This window comes from Rhincodon typus, chromosome 16, assembly GCF_021869965.1.
Source record: "Rhincodon typus isolate 14 chromosome 16, sRhiTyp1.1, whole genome shotgun sequence".
NCBI classification, from domain to species: Eukaryota; Metazoa; Chordata; class Chondrichthyes; order Orectolobiformes; family Rhincodontidae; genus Rhincodon; species Rhincodon typus.
Window position 1 is genome coordinate 50,533,578 of NC_063347.1, and position 23,652 is coordinate 50,557,229.

The window sequence follows — 23,652 nt, forward strand, 5'->3', positions numbered from 1 at the left end:
AATGGAATCAGGCAGATGGAGACAGAAAATTCTTCAGGAACCATTCTGTCTCATCTTAGTCACAACAGTTCCAGGTTTCTTGCTTGAAGGGTAATACGTAGTGCCGAGCAAATGGTGGAAGATGACATTCTATCAAGCTTCCTTGGCTTGTGCCTTAATGATGCTAGACACCAGGGATATCTATTCATTTCTTAAGTATGTCGCTCATTATGTTGGGTAGTGGTAGGTACTCAAATAATTTGAAAGGCTGTAAAGCCTGAGACACCGGATACAACTCAAGAAGTTAATTGCACAATCTTAAAAATCCTTGAATTTTTGCTGGCTGTTTGGATGAGAGCACAAGGATCAGGCATACTCCTCCATATCAACCTTCTGTAGCCTGTCCTCATCATTCACCAACCTCCAAATATGAGACCAGAAAAGTGATCAGAAGCCAGGGGTGAGGAGGGGAGGCAGAAACCGCATTGTATCAAAGGTACACCAGGATTCAACATGTCGTTCGAAGGCTGCTGTAGGCCACATCGCGTGATTCCTCCTTATCCTACAGCTGATCCACCTGATATTACATTTTCCTTCAACATCAAATGAGTCAGTGGAGAAGACCGAGGAATGAGGCATCTTCAAACATCTTGTTCACCTTGTCCCCAGCTCCTGCCCCTACTTGGGGTGCATCATGATTGGTCATTCATTTTTCATCATTAATGATGAAAGCACATTATTGGACAGTGCAGATTTTTTTTTTTAAAATGCATTTTTCTGTAATTCCCTTCCCAATTAATTCATCTTAAGTCAACAGATGATTTTGTCCTTTTCAAAATGTTTGAGAATGGAAGTTTTGATCTGATGATCTTCAAAACCTTTTCACGTCATCTGTAGCAGAATTTGGGTTTGGTCACTTAGCTGTTTCTAAAACACAGCCTGGAAAAATAGCCTCCAGCTCCAGTTAAGAATGTCCGTGAGAGCAAATTCTGTTTTTCAGACCTCTTTACTGCTACAACGCACACTGATTATTAATTGTTAATGCTTTAACATCTGCTTGATGTGACTGGAGTTTTAACTGGCAAATAACTTGAATTATTTTTCAACCTGTTACCATCATATGTCCAGTGTAAGCATATTATCTGACTGCCTTTTTTACCTGTTGAAGCTCAGTTCTGTTAGATCTGATGTGGAGAGGGCTAGATAATGAAAGGGAAACAAAGGCTTTAGAAGATTTTTTTTAAAAAAGGCAAAGCAGATTTGCTGTCATTTAAAATAAAGCAGAACACACAAAGTTTAGCCTATATTTAGCAGTAACATATTTGCTGACATTTGATCTTTTCTGTGTGCACTTTTTTGCAAGCCGTGAAATTTGGTCTCAATCATTAAGAATGTTCCAGCAATTCTCTGAAGCTCAAGGTGTTACATAGTGCAGTCACAGTAAATAATTGGAGTGAACTTTCAAAGTGTATGGAACGGCATTAAACCAAGTATGATTTGCATTAATAAATTGATGTGATTTTTAGCAACAAATACAATATTCTGGAAATTTACTACTTGTACTTCTTTCTAGAATGGGATACAGGGCGTGAATTTTTCAGTTGATGGGGCATCCCGTCCCATACCTGAAGAGTCAATGGGGAATATATTCCTACTGACACTGATTGCCCCACAGACAATTTACATTCCAAATGGAAAATGTAAAGTGATTATTGCCTGGAGACAGGATTTCCTGTATGTCAGAGTGTTGCCGGCCAATCTGTTTGCCTGGAAGCTTTGTAGTTCCAGCAGTATCAGTGGCCAGGACAGCGCCCAGAACCGCAAACCAGAAGTACAGGACCTAGTAAGTGCAGTTACTCTCATGGTGGGATAGGGATCTGAGGCCCAAAGAGGTGAGGAGTCAGGGATAGGGTTTTGAGAGACAGGCCTTTTGGGTGAAGGAGCAGGGAGCTGTGGGGAGCACCCATACAGGGCAGACCTTTGGGGTAGGTTCGCATGTGGAAAGGAGGTTGCTAAAAGATGCAAAGTCCACTTCCAACCAAGACCCAAGCAGAATGATGTACCAAACTCACAGTCAAAGCTGAGAGAGAAGCAGCCCTTTAGGGTTATTAATGGCCCACGAAAGGGCCTTTATTGGTGCGTGGGCAGGCCTAAGTCTTGCTTATTCCACCATAAAACTGTAACAGGACAGGGTAGGCAGGAGGGCAGTGCAAATGCTGTTGCTCACAAACCAGTGGGTTTATCAAATGACTGTAAAACATTGACCACTATTTCCATGTTGGTGTTTCTAGCAAATGGTTCATTGGTTTGAATATTATGCTTGTCATCTTCTATTTCAGATCCTCCATCTTTCATAATACTTACATTATATAATAATACATTAGAAGTGCTTTAGCCTTGGACTTGAAGGAGAACCTATAGCATTGCGAATCAGCTCAATGATTTTTTTCATTGATAGAACAGGATCATGCAGCTAAGCTAATAGATTGTTTGAATGATTTAATGGTGAGTAAAGAAACACCGTGCAGTCTATTGATTGAGGTAACAAGGTGTAGAGCTGGATGAACACAGCAGGCCAAGCAGCATCAGAGGAGCAGGAAGGCTGATGTTTCGGGCCGAGACCCTTCATCAGAAATGGGGCAGGGGGATCTGAAATAAATAGGGAGAGAGTGGGAGGCGGATAGAAGATGGATAGAGGAGAAGATAGGTGGAGAGGAGACAGACAGGTCAAAGAGGCGGGGATGGAGCCAGTAAAAGGTAAGTGTAGGTGGGGAGGTAGGGAGGAGATAGGTCAGTCCAGGGAGAATGGACAGGTCAAGGGGGCGGGATGAGGTTAGTAGGTAGGAGATGGGGGTGGGGCTTCCGCCGACGGCACTTCGTCCACCACCGCCGACGCAACTCCGCCCACCGCCGCCACAGCCAGCAGCTCTAGAGGGGACAATAGCACCCAGCCCTGCCGAGCCTTCACCATCCCCCCAGACCTCCCCCTTACTGAGGACAAACAGTCAGTCCTCAGTAAAGGGCTCACCTTTGTCCCCGTCCACCCACACATCAACAAATACCAGTCACGTTTGGACATTGAGCAGTTTTTCCTCCGCCTCCGCGCTTACTACTTTAACCGTGAGCCTAACTCTCCCTCTACTGACCCCTTCTCCTGTCTCCAACTGCTGTCGTGACATGAATCTCCTCAACCTCTCCCCCGCAGAACGCTCCAATCCCAACCTCACCATAAAACCCGCGGACAAGGGAGGCGCAGTTGTAGTATGGCGCACTGACCTCTACATCGCCGAGGCCAGACGCCAACTCTCCGACACCACCTCCTACTGCCCCCTTGATCATGACCCCATCCCCGACCGCCAAACCATCCACAATCTCATCACTTCAGGTGACCTCTCACCCACAACCTCCAACCTCATCGTTCCCCAACCCCACACCGCCCACTTCTATCTCCTTCCCAAAATCCACAAACCTGACTACCCTGGTCGACCCATTGTCTCTACCTGCTCCTGCCCCACTGAACTTATCTCCACCTATCTGGACTCCATTTTCTCCCCCTTGGTCCAGGAACTCCCTACCTACGTCCGTGACACCACCCACGCCCTCCACCTCCTCCAGAACTTCCAATTCCCCGATCCCCAACACCTCATCTTTACCATGGACGTCCAGTCCCTCTACACCTGCATTCCCCATACAGATGGCCTAAAGGCCCTCCACTTCTTCCTGTCCCGCAGGCCCGACCAGTCCCCCTCCACTGACACGCTCATCCACTTAGCCGAACTCATCCTCACCCTCAACAACTTCTCTTTCAATTCCTCCCACTTCCTACAGACAAAGTGGGTGGCCATGGGTACCCGCATGGGCCCAAGCTATGCCTGCCTCTTCGTAGGTTATGTGGAACAATCCCTCTTCCGTACCTACACTGGCCCCAAACCCCACCTCTTCCTCCGTTACATTGATGACTGTATTGGTGCCGCCTCATGCTCCCACGAGGAGCTCGAACAGTTCATCCACTTCACCAACACCTTCCATCCCAACCTTAAGTTCTCCTGGACCTCTCTGTCACCATCTCCGGCAACCACCTAGAAACCGATATCCATTTCAAGCCCACCGACTCCCACAGCTACCTAGAATACACCTCCTCCCACCCACCTTCCTGCAAAAATGCCGTCCCGTATTCCCAATTCCTTCGCCTCCGCCGCGTCTGCTCCCAGGATGAAGCATTCCACTCCCGTACATTTCAGATGTCCTCGTTTTTCAAGGACCGCAACTTCCCCCCCTCAGTGGTCGAGAACGCCCTCGACCGTGTCTCCCGCATTTCCCGCAACTCATCCCTCTCACCCCTTCCCCGCAATAACAACCAAAACAGAATCCCCCTTGTTCTCACGTACCACCCCACCAAGCTCCAGATCCAACGCATCATCCTCCGACACTTCTGCCATCTGCAATCTGACCCCACCACCAAGGACATTTTTCCCTCCCCACCCTTATCTGCTTTCTGGAAAGACCACTCTCTCTGTGACTCCCTTGTCCGCTCCGCACTCCCCTCCAGCCCCACCTCACCCGGCACTTTTCCCTGCAACCACAGGAAGTGCTACACCTGCCCCCATACCTCCTCCCTCACCCCCATCCCAGGCCCCAAGAAGACTTTCCACATCAAGCAGATGTTCACCTGCACATCTGCTAATGTGGTATACTGCATCCGCTGTTCCCATTGTGGCCTTCTCTACATCGGGGAAACCAAGCGGAGGCTTGGAGAACACTTTGCAGAACACCTATGCTCGGTTCGCACTAAACAACTGCACCTCCCAGTCGCGAACCATTTCAACTCCCCCTCCCATTCCTCAGATGACATATCCATCCTGGGCCTCCTGCAGTGCCACAACAATGCTACCCGAAGTTTGCAGGAACAGCAACTCATATTCCGCTTGGGAACCCTGCAGCCCAATGGTATCAATGTGGATTTCACAAGCTTCAAAATCTCCCCTCCCCCTACCGCATCCCAAAATCAGCCCAGCTCGTCCCCTCCTCCCACTTCAGGCCCCACCCCTATCTCCTACCTACTAACCTCATCCCGCCCCCTTGACCTGTCCATCCTCCCTGGACTGACCAACTCCCCACCTACACTCACCTTTACTGGTTCCATCCCCGCCTCTTTGACCAATCTGTCTCCTCTCCACCTATCTTCTCCTCTATCCATCTTCTATCCGCCTCCCCCTCTCTCCCGATTTATTTCAGAACCCCCTTCCCCTCCCCCATTTCTGAAGAAGGGTCTAGGCCAGAAACATCAGCCTTCCTGCTCCTCTGATGCTGCTTGGCCTGCTGTGTCCATCCAGCTCTACACCTTGTTATCTCAGATTCTCCAGCATCTGCAGTTCCTACTATCTCTGAAGTAGTCTATTGACTGATGCTGACTTGAATTTTAAGGAGTATTTGCTATATATATTTGCCATTTCATTGTCTGACAAGCACATTTGCTGATTTGGCAGTAGTTTGCCTGACCTTCAGCAGGCTGGTTAATCTGCTTTCCTTTTGCCTGAAGCTAAAATTTCTCAATAGGGTCTCCAGGATGTTGTTCCAAGCATTACTGATATATCAGTCCCAGCATAACTTCACAGATCATGTGCCATGTGTAAATGTGTTGCCTGACTGAGTGTTCAGTAGTATTGTTCATATAGCCCAATTGTCAAACCTCAATTTAACAGCAGCGTTGCTGTTAAAGCTTCGTGGTAAAGAAATTGTTACCTCCCGAAGATCTTTTCTGAGTTTGGCCACTATACATCCAATTATAGTGAAAGTAGCAAAGTGACAAAGATGCACTCCATCTGTCTGAGGATTGTCAGCTTCTTCATGTTTTTAGGACTTTGTAATTAAATGAGGAGTGCATTCTACTCTGTAAAGGGAGATATCTATGAACTGGGTGGCTCTGAGTAGCCCATTGTTTGTATTTTATGCTTTGGTTTATTTGAGACAGCTCAAGGATGCATATTTTAGAACTGCTGCTTAGATAAGACTGAGCTCAAGAATTAGGGGAAGGAGGAGGCCATTCAACACCTGAAGCATTTTGTCATTTGATAACATCATGGCTGTTTCAATTATTGCCTCCCTGTACGCTTTCCTGTGTATCATCAATTACCCTGGAATCCCTCGATCAAAAATCGAACTTGGCCTTAAGTATACCCACCCTCTACTCCTATCCCAGGAAAAGAATTCCACAAGACCGTCAATCATCTCTCAGGTGAACATTCAAGAAGTAGTGAATTATTTTGAATACAATTATATCCTCTTTTAGTAAGTAGACCAAAACTGTACACAGTGCTCCAGATGTGGTCCAGCTAAGGCTTTGTACACCTTCCTACTTTTGTGCTCGATTCCTCTTGCAACAAATCACTTGCTGCACCGACATACTAACATTTTGCAATTCATGTATCAGGACACCAAGATCTTCCTCTGCTATAAAGTTCTGCAGTCTCTCCATTTAGATAATATACCCTGCCAGAGTGGACAAGATCACATTTTCCCCACGTTTTGCCCATTTTCTTAACCTATCTGTAACATATCTTTATAACTTCCTTTTATCTCTTGACTTCCACCAATCTTTGTTATTGGCAAATGTAGCCACCATAATTTCAATCCCTTCATTCAAGTCACTGATTTAGGTTTTAGCAGAGCTGTGGAATTACCCTCACTACTTCTACTTTCAAAAAATGGCACATTGAGAAACACAAACCCTCATTTCTCCCCCCAGCTTCAGATCTTGAAATAAACCATCTGGTTGCTCACCTTCATGCTCTCGATAGTGATCATGTGTTTTGCATGAATGTTATTGACCAGACCAGAACCCCTCAAAACATGTCAAGGAGATAGCCTAGACCCTAACATTTTTTTTTTTATATATTTTAAAGGCAAGAACCAGATGTTGCATTCCAGATTTGATTAGTCAAACTACAAGCAAAACACATTTTATTCATACACCACAGTTAAAGTACAGACAAAAATTAAAGCTTAACTGTAACTCTATTGAAATACTTAAAATAATGACTACTCATTAACAGTTCTAATATAGTAACATCCTATAAAACACACACTGGGCAAAGACAAATTCATGTAAAATAGATTGTCTCACATGCAATTCTAGCAGCAAGAAGATAACCCCAGCTTTTATCTGTAACAGAAAGAGGAATAAGAGCTTCCACATCCGGTTTCGTGACCTAGAAACTGCTACTGAAAGCCAAACTAAAAACCCTGGTTCTGTGGGAGCTTGACCCCATCCATTCAGGCTGTTCCTATTGTTCCAATTTTGGAAAGACCCCAAGGCCTCAAAAGCTGTTCACTTTACTGGCTTGAGGCAGACCGCTTGGCACCTCTTGCTCATGAAGAGTGGTCTTCACAACCTGACCCTAAGTTAATGATTCTAACAGCGTTTGGTTTTCTAGATATTTATTTTGAGATGCCCAGTAAATTATTTCCAAGGCATCTCACTTGTCTGTATTTTTTAGATATATCATATATCCTAATTTAAGAAATCAACTTAGTTTTAGGTGCTTCCCAATTTCCAACCTCCCTCCTGAAATGAATACGTCCACTTTGGTCTGGATTCAGTCTAACGTCTCCTAATGTTGAAAGTGCTGTGTACGAAACACAACTGATCGCTATTAAATTTTTGTCATATTTTATAATGTTTCCTTTGTTCCTTCTGAGAAAAATAACAACAAAGGAAGAGAGGAATTGGATTTTGGAGAAGGTGGTAATTTGCACAATTCTGCTCGCAAGTTTGGGTATCAGCTGTTGAATGCTGGTGTAGATTTCTTACTTGACCTGAATCAAGGATTCACACGTAGTAAAGAGAAGTCTAAAGGCAAAACTGTAACAATGGAAAAGAATGTGGAAGATGAACAAATCCAAACATTGTGGCACTAGGCTTCAAGCACTTTGTTGGGTTAGGGAGAGAAGTAACCAGTCAGAGTTTCCCACTGTTAAAATTGTAGTGACACCTCCTGGACAATATGCCACTGAGGATTTCATTTGAAGACTGAATGAGCCAAGGCCAGTAGCTCACTAACCTCCCCAGTGGGAGCGACCATTTAGGAGAGATGTCAGAGACCCATATTAGCGGTAGCAACTAGCCCCAGCAAGAGTCAAAGAAGAAGTATGTATCCTTAGGCATAAAAAAATGCTTTGCTTAATGTATCTGAGAGGTTGGGAACATCAGACATGAAAGGTTGAAAGCCATAAGCATCAACAGGAAGAGAAAATGAATGAGCTACATAAATTTTATTTTATTTATTCTTGTCAACTCAGTATCTTATCTCATGCCTTGGTGAGTTCCACCCAGGTACAAATGATGTCTGGCTGATGTTCTGACTAGATTTTCATTTTATATACCTGTGTTGATATCCAGCAATCCTATCTTGAGTACACTCAATTTGAAATGGAACACAGATAGTACGTTAGCCTTAATACAAGACGACTTCAGTTGTATAGAACATTGGTGAGACTACACCTGGAGTACTGTATGCAGTTATGGTCCCCTTGCCCAAGGAAGGATACATGTGCTGTAGTTGGCAAATTAAACTTGCTAATTTTTGGAACAGTCTTATGAGGAGAGATCAAGGAGACTGGGTCTGTATTCTCTGGTGTTTAGAAGAATGAGAGGTATTCTCATAGAAACAGAATATTCTGAAAGGGATAGATGGATTACGTGCAGAAAAGGATGTTACCCCTGGTGTGCGGTCTAGAACACAGTCTCAAAATGGAAAAGAAACATTTATGAATAAGATGGGAATTTTCACTCAAGATGGTGAATCTTTAGAATTCTCTCCCTTAGAGGCTGTGGAAGATCAAGCAAGTTCAAGATTGATAGACCCCTAATCACTATTAACATCGAGGGTAATGGGAAATTGGTGTTGAGATGGATGATCAGCCATAATCTGGAATGATGGAGCAGGCTAGTGGGTCTGAATGGCCTACTCCTATAGTTCTGTGTTCCTAAACTGAAAATACTGTCTTCATCAATGTTCTTAGCCTAAATCTGTGCCAAATTACTGGCAGCATTGCACCCAAGATAACACCTATCATAGGATGGTCTAACAAGACCTCTAAGTAGGAAAATCTATTTGGTCAGGTCTGGGATAATTTCAAACACAGGTAGACAAGGTGGTGAAGAAGGCATACGTGATGCTGGCCTTCATTAGCCAGACATAGAAATAAGGAAGCCTTGGTACAACTTTATAAAATATTGGTTAAACCACAGACAGAATACTGTGTGCATTTCTGGTCACCACATTACGGGAAGGATGCGATTGCACTGGAGAAGCTGCAAAAGGAGATTCACCAGGATGTTGTCTCAGTTGAGGAGAGACTGGATAGGCCGAGTTTGTTCTCCTTTGAGCAGAGGAGGCTGGGGACAGGGGATCTGATTGAGGTATACATAACTGAGAGGCATGGACAGAGTAGGTTGTGAGAATCTCTTCCCCATTACAGACACGTTAAGACCAGAGGGCACAAGTTTAAGGGGAGGAGTAAGTGGTTTACAGAAACATTTTCACCCAGATGGTGTTAGAGGTAGGTACCCTCGCAACATTTAAGAAGTGTCTTGACAAGAACTTAAAATGGCAGGGCATAGTAGGCTATGGACCAAGTGCAGGTAAATGGGATTAGTGTAGTTTGGTGTTTGTTGGTTGGTATAGACATGGTGGGCTTATTTAACCAAATGACACCATGACTAAAACTCTTATTATTATGATTGAATTCAATGAAGACTGCAGTCAGTATAACTGGGAATGGTGGTGAGGTTAGTGCATTTAATGTGGTCCACATTGACTTTAGCAAGACTTAAATATTCCTCATGGCAGACTGGTTAAAAAAGAGCCCAGGGCATCCAAGGAAATGTGGCACATTAGATCCAAAATTAGCTGAGAGGCAGGAAGGTGAAGATGATGACAGAAGGACGTTTCTGTGACTGGATTTCTGTTTCCAGCGGGGGTCCCGCAAGGTTCTGTGCTGGGTTCTTGCTGTTTGTGACTAATTATTAATGACTTGGAGTTAAATGTAGGAAACTTGATCAAGAAATTCACAGATGACATGAAAATTGGAAGGTTGGTAATACTGAGGAATCATAGAATACCTACACTGTGGAAACAGGCCATTTGGCCCATCGAGTTCACACTGATTCTCCAAAGAGCACTTTCCCATATCCACCCCTACTGTATCCCTGTAACCCTGCATTTTCCATGTTTTCCCCACTTGGCTACACCTTCCTAAACACTATCCACCTAACCTGAACTGTGGGAGGAAACCGGAGCACCCAACAGAAGCCCATGCAGAGAGTCACCTGAGGGTGAAATTGAACCCAGGTCCCTGGCACCATGAGGCTGCAGTGCTAAACACTGAGCCAGCATGTTGTCTGGTGGAGGTTAGCTGCAAACTGCAGGATGATATCAATAGATTGGTCAGTTGGACAGAGCCTTGGCACATCGCATCAACTTGGAAAAGTGTAAAGTAATGCACAAGTGGAGGTCTAACAAGGTAACTGAATTATACGATGCACGTAGCACCTAGGATCAGAGGGACTTTAGTATGCATATGCACAGATCCTTGAAGGTAGCAGGGTAGATGTAATTACATTAGAGAGGGTGCCGAGGATATTTATCAGGATTCTACTTGGATTAGATGTTCTGAGTTGAGGACAGATTGAAAAGTCTGGAGTTGTTTTCCTCGGTATCGCTACCCTCCATCAGGCAACCCGGTGGCTCGGTGGTTAGCACTGCAGCCTCGCGGCACCAGGAACCTGGGTTCAATCCTACTCTTGGGTGACTCTCTGCATGGGCTTGTGCTGGGTGCTCCGGTTTCCTCCCACAGTCCAAAGATGTAAAGTTTGAGGGAGGGTACTTGATTGTGAAGGATACTGGAAGGCACTTTTTCCATTCATAGAGGGTTCAATAATCAGGGAACATCAGTTCATATTCAGAAGGAGAAGGCAAAGCAGAGAATGGAGAAATATTTTCAGAGAATGGTGGGAGTCTGCTACTCACTGCCTGAAAGAGTGGTCGAGTCAGAAACTCCCAATATTTAAGGAGGATTCATGTATCCACTGGCATTGCCAGAGCCTACAGGGCTTTGGAGCTGCAAAAATGGGTTTGATGCAGTTGGATCTTAAATTAACCGGTGCTGACATGATGGACCGAATGTTGTCCTTCCATGCTGTAAACATTTGTGAGTATCCAAGAACTTTGCTCAGTGTGTCTTTGTGAAAAGTAATAAGAAATTAACAATTGGTCTACTTTTGATGATATTGATGGAGAGAGAAATATTGACCAGGGTAACAGGAGAATTCCCATGCTCTTAATCAGATAGATCTATGGAATTTTTTATAGCCACTTGGAAGGACAAAGGGGATAGTTCTTGAATGTCTCATCTGCAAGACAGCATAGCCTGCCTTTGGTAATGCACTAAAGCGTTGGCCCAAATTATATCTCCCAGTCTTTGGCACTAGACCTGCACACAGCATTATTGGACTCCAAGGCACTAGCGCGTTTAGCCAAGACTAATGAACAATTGGTTTTCAGAATGCAAGTGCTACAAAACTGATTTTAAAAAGCTTCAAATTAGCCAAGCTTCATTTAAAATTCTGTTTCTGCATTCAGAAAAAAAGGCAGTTTATACTTGCAAGGTGACTGCGCAATCTTTCTGGGTTCACTAAGATTGGTTAATGATCTGCTTGTTGAAGGTTCAAATATGCAGCTGAAGGGGAGTAAAACCTGGGGTATCTGCAGTTGTTATTTAGATTCAGGTACAGATCCAACTGTGAAATGTGAGGGTCAGCTGTGGGACACAGGATGTTATTGTGCAGACAGCTGTAAGAATTCAGAAGGGATTTTCAAAATCAAGACCAACTTGTCAAATTCAACATGAGATGCTCCGTGGCCAAGTCACTTGAGAAGGACAGACTTGCATTTATGTAACACCCTCCATGACCACCAGATATATCAAAGTCAGCCAATGATATCATTTTTAAGTGCAGTCACTACTGTCGAATGTGCAGCAGCTAAGGGGTATGCATCAAGCTCACACAAACAACAATAGTACAGAGGCCAAAAAATCTTGGCCTGCAATACTTGGGGTCTTCTGGGTTTCACCACCATCAGCACCACTTTTAAATGCCATCTAGGCTGCTCTGTTCCAGTGAGAGAAGAATTTCGACAGAGGTAGCCCATGAATTGGTGACAGGGACCTGGAGGTGGTGGGAGGCAATTGAGGAGGACCATCCTCTTTCTCCCAGACCAGGAGACAGGATCCTGCCAGTCTGGCCCAAAGTTATTAGTGTCATGTCCATGGTCAGGAGCAATAAAGAGAGAAGCTTAAGGACTTTCTGCGCTCTGTAAGAGTAAATGCCACAATTTCCTCTTTGCTACCTGACACTTTAACTCCAATGCCTGTAGCCACCTTCCACCAAGGCTCATGATCGACCCCTCTCACTTTTGAATACAGCATCTTCCCTTAAAGGCTGTCCCCGACCCCATCACCGGAGATGACTTGCCCTTCCTCCCTGCTTAGTTGCCCATTCATTCACTCGGGTCACCTCACCACCTTTCCTCGAACAGAACCAACACAAGCAGCTATGTTCAATCCCAACCCTTGTCTGAATCCAGGTGGAAATGGCTCATGATCGGACAGGGAGAGCCAAGGATGGTGGTGAGGTGCCTGCTCATCCTCTATCTTCTTTGCAATGACCTTCTCTTGGTAATGTAAAAATATTAACAATCCAAGTGTGAGGGCACCAGATCTAGGACCTTGTGCAGACTGAGAGACCTTGGAATGGGTTTGAGAGTTGTGGAACACAGTTGAAACTTTATAGCTGAGCTCATATCACTTCACAGCCACAGCTATCACAAATCAGTGACATGTAGCCAGGAATTTCAGTGTATATAGTTAGTCAGTCAATGTATGAGGTTCTCGTGTAGACTTTTGTGATTACAGACGTCCTTAATCTGTACTGAGCAATTGCCCGATTAATACAATTATCTCTGAAAGGTCTCACATTCTTCACAAGTGGAGCCCACTCCCTCACCCAAAAGAAAAACTGTACCCGTGAACCTCTCAAAAGGAGTTGCAGCCTCGATCTCCGAATCTAGGGATCACCTTCCACCCCCCTCCCATAAATATAACTTTCCACCTTGCTCTGCCTGTCAACCCCATCAGGTACCACTCTCCCTGTACCCACCCAACTTTTTTTAAACTCTACTTCTCCCCAAGCCCCATGTCTACAGATGTTGGTGAATGGTGGCCAATATGAAAGCCCATGAACTATAGCCTCCAGGTACCTGCTAGACCTTGTAATATCAGGCATTTGCAACATTTATTTTCTCCTCACTGCCTGGAAAAATAGCAACCTACATCGAAATGGAACAAGATTAGCTAACAATTGGGTGGCATTGCATGCAGATAGACCCCATGCCACCCCGAGTGAAGTTCTCATCTAGCCAGTGAAAGCTTGGCCTGGCTTTTCCGAGGTCCGTTGATTCCCAGTCGTGGGGACTGTGTAACGTTCCAGAGGGATGGTGGGAAGGTGTCAGCTCAGGGTCTGGAAGGTGCTTGGGAATGTGTAGTGTGGGTCAGCTTGATAAATACCCAAGAGTTAGAATAGACGTTTAATAGTTTTAATGTTTCCTGAGCAGTTACTTAACTGTGGTGGAACTCTCCCAGTTATCCAATATAAATTGATACATATCCTCTAAAAGTAGGATTGCTCCTTCAGAGTCCGTCACAATAGGGATACCACCAGGTCCCCATGGGTCAGTTTTTACTATGGAGAAAGAAATGCAGGCTACAGAACTCAGGAAAATAAATATTGATGCCTTAGACAATTCACATTACAGAAGAGGTGGGGGGGTCTTAAAAAGGACATAAAGATGGATAAATCTCCAGGATCTGATCAAGTGTATCTCAGGACATTGTCCGAAGGTAGAGAAGAAATCGCACCCCTAGCAAAGATATTTGTATTATCTACAGCCATGGGTGAAGGACTGGTGGGTGGCTAATGTTGTGCCTTTATTTAAGAAAGGCTGTAAGGAGAAGCTAGGGGACAATGGATCTGAGAGTCTGACTTCAGTGGTGGGAAGGCTGTTGGAGGAGATGGAGGGATAGGATTTACGTGCATTTAAACAGGCAAGGACTGATTAAGGATAGTCAGCATGCCTTTGTGCATGGGAAATGATGTCTCAAAGTCAATCGTGTTTTGTTTTTGGAGGATGTAACCAAAAAGATTGATGAGAGTAGAGCGGTAGAGGTTATCTACATGGACTTCTGTAAAGCCTTTGACAAGGTTTTGCATGGTAAGATAAAGTTAAATCACATGGAATTCAGGGAGAGTTTGCCCATTGGATACAAATTTGGCTTGACAGTAGGAAATAGAAGGTGGTGTTGAAGGGTTGTTTTTTGAACTGCATATTGCCGGAATTGAGGGTTTGAGTTATAAGGAGAGGCTGGATAGGCTGGGACTTTTTTCCCTGGAGCACAAGAGGTTGAGAGGTGACCTTCAGTAGAGGTTTATAAATCATGAGGGGCATAGATAAGGTGAATAGCACAGGTCTTTTCCCCTCGGGGCATATTTTTTAAGGGGAGAGGAGAACATTTAAAACAAAAAAGGGAACTGAGGGGTAACTTTTTTCACACAGTAGGTGGTTCATGTGTAGAATGAACTGCCAGGGAGTAGTAGATGCAGGTATGGTTACAACATTTAAAAGACACTTGGACAGGTACACAAATAGGAAAGGTGTAGGAGGGATGTAGGACTAGTTTAGTTTGGGAAAACTTGGTTGGTATGGACGAGTTGGAATGAAGGGTCTGTTTCCATGCTGTATGACTCCTATCTGTACTGCAGAAATAATTGATTATCCTGCCATTGGAAAATTTGGGCCAATAACCACGTAAGAAGAATTTTTTTCTACTCTGCTTCAAACGTCATTTTCCTCATTATTGCTGGATTTTCCCAACCGACTGGCACTTGCCAGTGTCATTCAGAGAAAATATTGCTCTCAGAATGATCCATTTCCACAGAATTAGTGTTGTGTGTTAAAATAGCAGGCACTTTATGGAGCTTTAGTTTGAGAAGATTTGTAGCTCAGGTTGTCGATGAGGTTGTAGACATGCTCGCCAAGCCAGTGTGTTTGGTTGCAGACGTTTCATCACCCTGCGAGGTAACAACGTCCGTGTTTCTCCAGTGAAGCGTTGGTGTCCTGTCCCACTTGTTATTTATATGCCTCGGTTTGTTGGGATAGTTGGTATCACTTCCGGTTCTGTTTCTCAGCGGTTTGTATATCGGGTCCAGTTCAATGTGTTTGTTGATGGAGTTCTGGTTGGAATACCAGGCCTCCAGGCATTCGCTGGCATGTCTCCATTTGGCTTGTGCTATCACAAATGTGTTGTCCCCAGCGAATTCGTGTCCTCCTTCATCCGTGTGTATTGAGATCAGTGAGAATTGGTCGTGTCTCTTGGCGGCTAATTGGTGTCCGTGTATCCTTACTGTCGTTTTTCTTCCAGTTTGCCTTATGTCATGTTTCTCAGTCCTTGCATGGGTATTTAGTATATTACATTAGTTTTATTGGTTGTGGGTATGGGGTCCTTTACGTTTGTCAGTAGCTGTCGCAGGGTGGTTGTTTATTCAGACCCCTAGGTACCAGGGTAGCCTACAGACCAACAACCCTGTGACAGCTACTGACAAACGTAAAGGACCCCATACCCACAACCAATAAAACTAACCTAATATACAAAGTACCATGCAAGGACTGAGAAACACTACATAGGCCAAACTGGAAGAAAATTGACAATAACGATACATGAACACCAACTAGCCACCAAGAAACACGACCAATTCTCACTGGTCTCAATACACATGGACAACGCATCCATAATAGCACAAGCCAAACAGCGGCATGCCAGGGAATTCCTGGAGGCCTGGCATTCTAAACGGAACGCCATCAAACACATTGAACTGTACAGGAATTAATACCAACCATTCCAGGAAACCGAGGCATATAAATAACAAGCGGGAAAGAACACCGACGCTTCACCAGAGATGCGCTGACAATGTTACCTAGCTTGGTGACAAAACGTCTGCAATCAAACACACCGGCTCAACAAGCAAGCTTGCAACCTCACTTTATGGAGCTTTAATTCTGACACAATTAGGGAAGAGGATATTTTACACATGTTCTCTTTCTTAACAAAGCAACACATGCCTGTAGAACAAATAACCATGTTGGGAAACTGTAGTTTGTTTAGCTGTTCGAGTGGATCTACTTCAGAATGGGAAAAGGAAAATTATTTAGAATTAGGATGTGTCTTCACAGTTCATGCACCAGCATTGACCTTGCCTTCCAAACAGCTCAGGACACAAATTACAAATAATTTGATTTTCACATCAAGTGTCCATATTTTGCTTGCTCATTCAGGCGTGAAAAATAAAAGAACTGTAACTTGCGTGTGCCTGCAGAGCTTGTAGGTTTTACTCATAGGAAGCTGCTGGAAATAGACTCCTGGACAAGTGTATCATTTTCAAAACTGTGTCGGGGAGAAGTTGAAACATATTCAACCCTGTTAGCACTACTGGTCTTTGTTTTAATAGGAGCAAAAGAAAATAGGTCATGAATTAACACAATTTGGGAACCTCTATGAAGTTCCAGCTCATAGTCCAGGACACCACTGCAAACAGGAGAGAAGAAAGTCAACAATTTACGATTAGTCATCTTTAAGCTTGAATTTTAAAAGGTTATAGCAGAAAGGCTAGATGGAGAGCAGCACTGGATTAAAATAATGTACCAACTAGACTACCAGTTTTACAACAAAACAGAGTGAACCATTGTAGTTCCTTACACACTGGCAGAGAATTCCCTACTCATTCTCAGTGAAGTTGTAGACTTAATTCCAGCTCTAAATAATTATTCACAGAATACCTACCTCATGTTATATCAAGCAGTAGACTGGCCACTTGTCCCTCGAGCTGGTAGCTAGTGATATAAAGTGTTTTTTTAAAGATATATAATAAAAAGGTAAGAGAGGCTAGAGTGGACATTGGACCGCTTAAAAATTAGGCTGGAGATGTAGTAATGGGGAACAATATAATTTCAGAGGAGCTGAGTAGGTACTTTGCATTAAGTCTTCACAGTGGAAGCAAAGCAGAACTTTGAGAGAGGGGGTGCTGAGGTGGGTGCAGTGGCCATCACCAAGGAGAAGGTGCTGGGAAACAGAAAAGACCTGAAGGTTGACAAATCACCCGAACCAGATGGACTATACTCCACGGTTCTTAAGGAGATAGCTAGAGGAGATTGTGGCGGCATTAGTGATGACCTTTCAGGAATCACTGGAGTCAGGGAGGGACCAAGAGGATGGGAAAATGGCTAATGTAACACCCCCATTTAAAGGAGGCAGGGAGACAAGCAGAAGGTGGGAAGCCGGTTAGCCGGACGTCAGTTAAGATTTTACAATCCATTGTTAAGAATGACTGAGTGAAGAGTACTTTGAAGTGCATGACTTTGTAAAAGAGAGGTCATGCCTGACAAATGTGTTAGAATTCTTTGAGGAGCTAACAAGCAAGCAAGTTAGACAGTCGGCGTGATCTATTTGGATTTCCAGGAAGCTGCTGAATAAGACAAGACCCCATGGTATTACAGGACAGCTACGAGCATGGATAGAGGATTTGGCTGACTGGCAGAGAGAGGGGGTATAGTGGTCTTTTTCAGGATGGCAGTCAGTGACTTGTGGAGTTCCACAGGATGTCACTGTTGGGACCACAACTATTCACGTGATACATTAACAATCTGGACAAAGGAACTGAGGGCATTGTTGCTCCGTTTGCAGATGACACAAACATAGGTGGAGGGACAGGTAACGTTGAGGAAGTGGGGAGGCTGCAGGAGGACTTGGACAGACAAGGATAGTGGGCAAAGAAGTGGCAGATGGAATACAATGTGGGAAAGTGAGAGGTTATGCATTCTGGTCAGAAGAATAGAAGAAGTGTAGACTATTTTCTCAACAGGGAAAAGCTTCAGAAATCTGAAGTACAGTAGAGACTTTGGAAAGCAAATGTGACATTAGCATTCATTTTGAGAGGGCTAGAATACAAGAGCAGGGACATACTGCTGCCACTGTGTAAGGCACTGGTCAGATCATGTTTAGCATATCATGAACAGTTTTGATCCCAGTATCTAAGGAAGGATGCACTGGTATTGGAGGGATTCTAGAGGAGGTTCCCAAGAATGATCCTGGGACTGAAAGGCTTGGTATATAAAGTGCAGTTGCAGACCCCGAGTCTGGAATGATGAGGGCGGATCTTGTTGAAACTTAGAGTACTGAGAAGCCAGGATTGAGTGGACATGGAGAGGCTAGAACTAAAAGGACCCAGACTCAGAGTGAAAGGACAACCCTTTAGAACCGAGATGAGGAGAAATTTCTACAGGGCATGGTGCGCCGGGGAGCCCAAGTCATTAATGTATTTAAGACAGAAATAGATAGGTTCTTGATTAGTAAGTGGATCAATGGTTAGGAGAGGATGCAAAAGAACAGGTTGAGAAACTTACCTGATATGATCGATTGGCAGAGCTGACTTGATGAGCCAAATGACCTAATTCTCTCTCATATCCTATTGTCTTAGGCTGCAAGATTCTAATGTGAAAACTGTCTAACAGGCTTGTATTCTAATATATGTGCATCAACAAGGGAGGGGTGCACTGTTCTCTTGTAAAAAGGAACCTGCACATTGTTGGGGTGGAGGGGGAATACTTGCAAAGCATCCATGCACTCAAGACTAGACAGAAATGAGGCACATAGTTGTTCTATGTGGCAAAAATAAATCTGTCGTTTAAAGTCTACATCGCTATGTTGGTTTTGAAATATTTATATTACTTCTCTGCTTTCAGCTAAACTGGGTTAACAGCAAATTGCAACATTTCGGTCTGGATTTTGCAGTCATCAGCAAAGCAATAGCATTCATTACCGACCTTGAAGAAAGCTGCCCATTACTGATCTCTGGGGCATGGGTTCCCCTTTCCTGGTGTTAATTTGAATCGGACATCAAATCAAGGGAGCTCATGGCATCCAGCAGCAGTAACGTTGATAGCTTCTTTCCCTGCTTGACAATCAGATCTCAAAAAAGGCAAAAAGCACTAGTTCTTCTTCACATTTTAACAAGAGTTAAATAAATGATTGAAAACTTACCCATTTGAAGCTGGAAATAACAATTAAACTTTATTATTGTCAAAGACTTGGGAATTTTGTCAAAATAGAAAAAAAAAATACTAATACACAAATATAAAATCAGTTTGCCAGACCGAAGCTCTTTATTTTAGTGGTAATTAATCAGTAACAATGAAGTAACTTTGTGCTTTTCACCATAATATTACAAAAGTTTGGCTCAGTGAGATGCAAAGGAGCACTGACAACTTTAGAACTTCTGCGTAGAACTGTGTATGTGAAGACTCTAGAAGTTGCTAACAGTTTCACAGGTGTAGTGACAGTGAACAACCATTCTTTAGCCATCATTACCACGCAAAACTCAGCGAATGTCACCCATCTTTCAAATTGATAGATATTGTTGGTTCAGTAAGAGACATGCTAATGATATTATCACTGCCATTGCATGTAACCTGAGGATATGGTCTCTGATGTAATCATCACTTAAGTATGACAAACTACTGGAAGCATGCTTTGTGTTATAACCAAATATCTTAATGTTAAACCCAGACACTGATGTGTCTGTGAATGCTAGATTTGTACAATGTAGCTAATGGTAATAAGTGTCTTTTCAAATTTTCAGTAACACATCATCCTCGTTTTTATGTTACTAAGGATAATATATCATCACATCATAAGAAGATAAGAACATAAGAACTAGGAGCAGGAGTAGGCCGTGTGGCCCTTCGAGCCTGCTCCGCCATTCAATAAGATCATGGCTGATCCTTTCATGGACTCAGATCCACTTACCCGCGTTCTCACTGTATCCCTTAATTCCTTTATTGTTCAAAAAAAAAATCTACTTTTTTTTTTAAGAAGCGTTTACTGAAGTAGCGTCAACTACTTCACTGGGCAAGGAATTCCATAGATTAACAACCCTCTGGGTGAAGAAATTCCTTCAGTTCAGTCCTAAATCTGCTCCCTCTAATCTTGAGGCTATGCCCTCTTGTCCTAGCTTCACCTGCCAGTGGAAACATCCTCTCTACTTCTATCTTATCTATTCCCTTCATAATTTTATATATGTTTCTATAAGATCCCCCCTCAATCTACTGAATTCCAATGAATATAATCCCAATCTACTCAGTCTCTCCTCATAAGCCAACCCCCTCAACTCTGGAATCAACCTAGTGCACCTCCTTTGCACCCCCTCCAGTGCCAGTACATCCTTTCTCAAGTAAGGAGACCAAAACTGCACACAGTACTCCAGGTATGGCCTCACCAGCACCTTGTACAGCTGCAACATAACCTCTCTGCTTTTTATTTCAATCCCTTTAGCAATGAAGGACAAAATTCCATTTGCCTTCCTAATTACTTGTTGTACCTGCAGACCTACCTTCTGTGATTCATGCACAAGGACACCCAGGTCCCTCTGCATAGCAGCATGCTGCAACTTTTTACCATTCAAGTAATAATCCTTTTTACTATTACTCCTACCAAAATGTATGACTTCACATTTATTTACATTGTATTCCATCTGCCAGACCTTTGCCCACTCGCTCAATGTATCTATGTTCCTCTGCAAAGTTTCACAGTCCTGTCCACACTTTGCTTTGCCACTCATCTTAGTGTCATCCGCAAACTTTGACACCCGACACGTGGTCCCCAGCTCCAAATCTTCTTTATAAATTGTAAATAATTGCGGTCCCAACACCGATCCTTGGAAAAGAGATTCCTTGCTGGAGGCAAAAATCACATCAGAAATGTTTCATTTTTCTATATACAATAAACAAAATATACTTTTACCTGAATTTTTTCCATCAGATTCTGCTTTTAAGTAGATTTGGGTTGGAGGACAATGATGACAACAATCACCTTAGTATAGGACCCTTACTGTAGAGGAATTAATGTTCTCCAGTCCTTTTCAAAAGACAGAGTCCACAAAGATGAGCAAAGGGAGAGAGATTGACTAAAAGCTTAGTCGAAGAGATAAAAGTTTTAAAAGGATGACAAGAATAAGAGAGGTGTAGGCATCTTCCAGAGAGTTTACAACATTAGAGAAGCTGTGAGTTGCAGGGGAGAAGTATTCACCCATTTAGGGATTCTTAAAAAAAAAAAACAAAATGGGAGTTATTTTTGACTTTCAAAAGGAACGTGAAAGATTTAGGAACAAGATTAACCTACTTGGCCCTTCAAACCTGCTCCATCATTCAATTGTTACAGCTGATCTGATGACAGTAGTCTCAACTCTATTCTGTTGCCTCACACCCTCCCACCCCCCACCCCAGTAATCCCAGATTCCTTTTTCTAAAAGCAAAAATCTAACTATTTGAATATATTCAGATGACCCTCTGAGAAAAATATTCTCTTCATCCCCACATTAAAAGGGAGACCCTCTTATTCTTAAACTGTGTCCGCTTCTAGTGGTATCCACCTCCCAGTATCCACCCTGTCAAGACCATTCAGGAGCTTACATGTTGTCATAAGGTGGGTCTGTGCTGTAAGGAGACTCGCCTTGTATTCTGAAGAAATGCAAAGAATAGGAGACAAATCTTATGGTTTGAAAATGCTTATGTGCTCAGAATAAAGAGGCAAACCATTTCGTATTGACATGAGGAAGAATTTCATCACCCAGAGGATGATGAATTGCTTGTATTCTTTACCACAGAGGGTTGTGGAAGTACAATTATTCGTCTGTCTTGAACAAAGTCATAGTTTTCCAGATATTAAGTGACATGAAGGAATGAGAGGGATGGTGCTGGAAGTTGATGTAGATGTTCAGATATGATCTAGAATGGCAGAGCAGGTTCCAGTGGTGGGCTACTCCAGCTCATATGTTTTCAAATAGACCTAAACTGTACCCACATTCTAGTTGTGGTCTCACCCAGGCCCTGCGGTAAAATCTCCCTGCTTTCATATTCCATTCCCATTCCAATACATAGCAGTATTTCATTTGACTTTCTAATTAGTTCTGAAACTTAGAGCTTAATATTGAGAACCAAAGTTTTACTTCGACGGAGCATTTAATGCATGAATGATACATCAATTGTATTTAATTATATGGCTCTTAGGGGGGTATTAATTGGAGTTTGACTTCAGCATGTTAAAGTAAAAAAGGTCAAGTTACCATAGGGCAGCTTCCAGGGGGTTACCATGCATCAGGCGAGGATAGAGGCTAAGGATGAGGATGAGATTCATTCATAGTAACCTCAGCAGTGCGGGAATTGATATTATTCTGCATCACAAACCAGCCATGCCTCCAACTGAGCTAACCACTCTCTTTAGTACGTAAAAATCAATTCTTACTGAAACTGTGGTGTTATACAATTAGGAATTGCTTATGTTTCACAGTGTTATTTATTTACAAAGACTGGCTCCAGTAACCTCTGCTATCAAGTTCTATTCCAAAAAGGTGTTTAACCACAGACATACCACAGTTTCAGTAAGCATCTCTTTTTCTGTGCGCATGAAAACCCAACAAATACTTCCATGTGGGTAGAGTGAAACACACGATTAATAGCAGCAAGGAGCAATTGGCATGAAGATCATGTTATTGGAATCCAAAGCCGAGGTAGAGATCAATCAGGACAACACCAGGTTTGGCTGTGACATTTTCCCCCAATTGAATATCCTGGCAGCAGTCATTACCTGTTTGTAGGTGGCAATTCAGTACTTGAACAAAATCGTAAGCGCGTCAGAAAAGTCACATTGAGAATGAGGCAGTCCCCTGAGGAGGGGAGGGAAGAAAATTGGAAAGAGAAACAAGGGGAAAACAATTTGATAAAGTACAAAAATAAAGTTGCTGGAAAAGCGCAGCAGGTCTGGTAGCAACTGTGAAGGAGAAAACAGAGTTAATGTTTCGGGTCTGGTGACCCTTCCTCAGAACACCAGACCCGAAACGTTAACTGTTTTTGTTCCTGATTTACAGCATCCACAGTTCTTTTGGTTTTTATTTGATATCAAAGTAGTTAGTTACTAACTAATTATATTTGCAAGTCTCATTACTGAATATTTTCTTTAATATAAATCAATTCATCCTCGCCATAAGAATGTCTGCAGTTTAAACCATTTCCCATTTTGATTCAGTCAAGCGTCCACATATCTTGTAGAAGCCATATTGTAGTGTATACCTCTACTTTTGAGTGAATTAATTAGTTATTGGATTGTGGGAGAAATCATTTTAACAAATGTGCAGCATGTTCCTGTTTCTCCCCCATTTCTTTTTGTTCCAGGTGCAAAGGAAAGTTTTTACTTTTAGGTTTTAGGATTAAGTAACCAGCCAAGTGGTATAAATGTGCAAATGTCAGAACATTTTACAGCACAGAAGGATGCTATTTGACTCATGCCTCTGCTGGTCAACTCCACTGACTAATCAAGAGGTCAGGAAGTAAATGTTTGTGCAAAGACTTTGATTCCCTGTTACCAGTTAATTTGTGTAAAGCACTAAAAGGAATGTAGGTGTCTCGTGGAAAGGGAAAAGACATTTGCATATTTATACCACTTGGCTGGTTA

General features: G+C 43.2%; 1 protein-coding gene across 1 annotated transcript in view; it reads left to right on the forward strand.

The window, feature by feature from the left end:
• The window catches only part of LOC109930127 (metabotropic glutamate receptor 7), a 645,315-nt gene that overhangs the window by 620,318 nt on the left and 1,345 nt on the right, over positions 1 to 23,652 (forward strand). The window lies entirely within an intron of this gene.